This window comes from Juglans regia, chromosome 10, assembly GCF_001411555.2.
Source record: "Juglans regia cultivar Chandler chromosome 10, Walnut 2.0, whole genome shotgun sequence".
Classification (NCBI taxonomy): domain Eukaryota; kingdom Viridiplantae; phylum Streptophyta; class Magnoliopsida; order Fagales; family Juglandaceae; genus Juglans; species Juglans regia.
In genome coordinates, this window is record NC_049910.1 from 17,883,958 (window position 1) to 17,888,549 (window position 4,592).

Sequence of the window (4,592 nt, forward strand, 5' to 3'; positions counted from 1 at the left end):
TACTATTCACTCCGAAAAAGTGAATCATAAACTTAATACTAAAAATTTCTAAATATTCATATTAACCTACAGTGAAAATATTATACCGAAATTCAATCTCGAAGTGCCCCTAAAAATAATTTCACAATTTCCAACAGACGTTTCGTCCGGAATTATGAAAATAGGCTATTGTGCCATAAAATTCTAAATAATCCACTGAGTCTAATGGCGTGGACCATAATGCATTCTGACACTTCTAACCACCTCAAATAAATATAACTTATATTTCTAGCACCATAGTGAGTGATAACACTGACTATGTTGATAGACTAAAACCTATGCGATTGGTCGATTCATAAAAACTTATGGGGTTTTTACGAGATTCCTAAAGTCAATAGAAATTCCACCAATGAATTTCTAGCGGGTTGTTACACCTGTGGTTGGGCCGTATCCACTATTATAACCTATGGTTGGGCTGTATCCACTATTGTAACACGTGGTTGGGTCGTATGCCACTATTATCACCCGTGGCAGGGCCGTAACTGAACAGAGTCGAAACAGAATCAAATTCAGAATCAGAGAGTCATACCAAAGGTTTTCAGAAATCACATCTTATCCAAACAGAGTACTGAACAAAATCTTCAGAACAGAACAAAATCATATCACAACATAATTTATGCACAAATTTCATATTCACTCTCTTTTTCAAAGTTCAAAAACATAATGTAAAAAATAAGCTAATGTCTACACCAGTCATGATAGAAAATATTTTCTTCTTAAACAAAATCTCATGGGTAATGTAGAACAAATAACTGAGGTAGTTCAAATTTCTTTTCAGAATCAAATATGTATATTTTCCAAAAATAACCTCAACTCATTTCATTTTAATGCAAAATCTAGCATAAGAACCCCGCTTACCTGGACTTCTTAGCTTTTCAAAATTTTCCTCAGAATGTCAAACAATTAACAATCATCACCTATAAAATAATCAAGTAATTCCCGTAAATTTCCAATCAACCACTTATTTCGATATTTAATCCTAAACTTCTAAAATAACCTATTAAATTCCTCAAAACCTAAAATTCTCATAATTCCCAAAATACCCTCATTTCCCCAAAACCATCAATATCCACTTAAACGAATTCATACTGAATAAGAATTTATTCAAGCAAGTATTAAAATAAATATAAAACTCAATAAAAATTAATATTCAAAATATTTAAAATACCAGCAACATTTTATAAATAAAAAGAATACATTGGTTACTAAAATTTCCATAAATAAGTCATGAAAAACTCTCTTAAAAAAATAGGTTTACTTCCTTTAATTAAAAAATATTATTAAAATACAAATATAATATTTATTGAAACTTAAAGCAAAACTCATTTAAACATAAACCCCAAAAATAAAACTTCTCATCCGAAAACATTAGGTTAAACCTACCTTCCATATATATATATATATATATATATATATATATATATATATATATATTAGGTCAAAACTAGTAAGTACCCAACCTAGGTTAAAACTTTCCATATATATAATCTATATATAAAGTATGTATATATAACTTATAAGCATAAACCAAACAATCAAACACACAGGATTAGCACACGCGGCGGTAGGAACTTACCCAAGGGAAAACACACGGCAATGAGCGACGCAGCGAGGGCTAGGTAGATGACGGTGATCACGGTGGAGCACTGGAAGCGAGAGAGAGAGAGAGATGAGCGAGAGACCTCACGTAGAAAGAAGAGGGATGGAGAGAGAGCTCGGCGTGAAAGAGAATGGAAACTCACCATGGGGCAGCGAGGCTTGCGACGGTTTGGGGGCTGGGCATCGACCTGGGCAGTGTCCGAAGGTGGAGGCTTGTCCTCCGGCGTCTGTGGCATCGAAGTTGAGGGGCTGACGACGTGGCTCACGGTGGGGATGCTTCCCCTATTTCGGCATATAAAATTAGAGTCCTTCACATCCCAAAGCGTATCAGCGGCTTGGTACGAAGGTGTAGGGTAGAACAGCAGCAATCACGGTGGTTTTCGTGGCTGAAAAACTGAGGTGCACAAGGAGAGGGAGAGGTTGGCGGAGGAGCTCAGTGGAACGGCTTGAGCAAGGACTGCTCTGTTTTTCAGACCCAAAATAGAGGAGTTTCGGATCACTCCGTAGATGGTTGTTCTCGGCACTCTGGTAGTGGTGCAGCGGTGTATGGCGGAGGAGCTGGAACTCCAGTGATGGTCAAGTGGAGGTGACGCACGGTGAGGTGGAGTTGCGATCCGTGGAGATGCAGTGCATGCACAATTGCGTCAATTTTTGCATGGGACAGTGAGAGTTCTGGGCGGTGAAAACACACGGTGGTTTTAGTCGTGCGGGATGTGGTTCGAGTGTTTAAGGCTGGGTTGGGTCATGGCAGTGGTTGGGGTGCTGCGCGGTTGTCTTCGCGTTGCACTACGATGCAGTGGGTGATCTGTGCAGTGTCGCCACGGGTTATACTGTGTTGGGTTATGTGCTTGGCTCGTTTGGGGCAGTGGCTCAAGTGCTGCACGGCTGCGCTATAGGGAAGTTTGGCTGGCCGAGGTCATGAAAGGAGGGCAGCGGCAGCTTGGCTTCATCATGCACGAGGGATAAGTGTATCTGTGTGTATATATATATGTGATGAGAAAACCCTAGAGGGATGAGGGAGACGTGCGTGCAGATGAAAATTGAGTCGTGCGTGTGTATGGAGTGGATAAAAATACACTAGAGACGTGTGTGATCATGGATGCCGTGGGCGACAGGAAACTTAGGGGTAAAAAAAACTATAGACGGAAAGAAGGAAAAAAAAAATAAACATGCGGAAAAAAAAAATTAACGTGTGAAGAAAATATAAATATAAATATAAATAAATAAAATGAGCTTGACCGGGTCCGGGAGTTACATTGCGTGGACCAGATAATCAGGAGATGTATGCCCATGGAGGAGATGGAGAACATACTCAGACACTGCCACTAATTGGAATCGGGCGGCCACTTTGGTAGAGCGCAAAAGTTATACATTGCGGCTTTTATTGGCTGCCTATTTTTAAAGAATCTTTTAATTTTGTTAATTTATGTGATCATTGTTAAAGGGTTGACAACATTTCTAGGAAATATGAGATGCCTTTAAAAAATATTTTAGTAGTTGAATTGTTTGATGTTTGGGGTATAGATTTCATAGATCCTTTTCCATCCTCACATTCTAATAAATTTATTTTGGTGGCTGTAGATTATGTTTCCAAATGGGTGGAAGCGGTCGCCTTATCGGCCAATGATGCGAGAGTTGTAGTGAATTTCCTGCGGAAGAATATATTTTCCCGATTCGGCACTCCGAGGGCCATAATCGGTGATGGCGTGAAGCAATTTTGTAATCGTAAATTTGAAGTGCTACTGACTAAGTATGGAGTTACCCATCATGTGGCGACACCATACCATCCTCAAATAAGCGGCCAAGTCGAGGTGTCTAAACGAAAGCTGAAGTGCATACTGGAGAAGACAGTGAGTATCTCTTAGACAGACTGGGCGAGAAGTTTAGATGATGCGCTATAGGCCTATCAGACATCATTCAAAACACCGATCGGGATGTTGCATTATCGGCTCTTTTATGGAAAAGCATGTCATCTACCCATGGAGCTAGAACACAGAGCCTATTGGGCAACGAGGACATTGAACTTTGATTTACAAGCGGCTGGCAAGAAGATAATATTGTAAATCAACGAGATGGATGAGTTCCGCAATGATGCTTATGAGAATGCTTGGATTTACAAAGATAAAACTAAAATATGACATGATAAGCATATTCTGAGAAGGGAATTTCGAAGTCGGTGGTCGGGACCATTTGTGGTGACCCATATCTCTCCCCATGGGGCGGTTGAAGTCCATCATGAGACAAAAGGGACATTTAAAGTAAATGGACAGAGATTAAAACCCTATGCAGATGGAGACTTTAACTCGAAAAAGTGTTCCATTGATCTCGCCAGTGATAAATGATGAGAGGATAATGTCTAGCTATAGACTTTAACTAAAGCACTTTTGGGAGGCAACCCAAGTTTTTATTTTTATTTTTTGTAAGTTTCATTTTGTAGGAACGAAGAGGCCAAGGAGATCTCTAAGGGGTAAATGTGTAACGCCCGTCCTTGTGGTGGGACCTTTAGAAAATGATTTTAAGAAATGATGATGGGAATTACCATTCATTTTAAAATAACTTTTCGCTTCATGCTAGGATACAAAAGATTCCATGTTTTTAAAATAAACCATGTTTCTTAATTTAAAAGGTTACAACGGAAAACATTAAACTTTATAAATTAAAGTCTTACATACAAAATGTTATGCCTAGGCTTTCGTGCTCTTACCCAAGAGCCATGTCCATCCTGACGCTTTTTGCTCATTTAGTTCCTGTGGGGCGAAGGGCATACATAAAAACTAAAATGAGTAGAATACTCAGTAATCATTACTTCATACAATTAACATATACTAATATAGGCTTTCAATCATGCATTCATCACTCCATACATACTATACGTACATGAGACATACATTCATCTTGAAAACATCACTAGGCGTGGTTTTTCTTAAAAAGGGTTTCCTTTCGTAAAACATTTC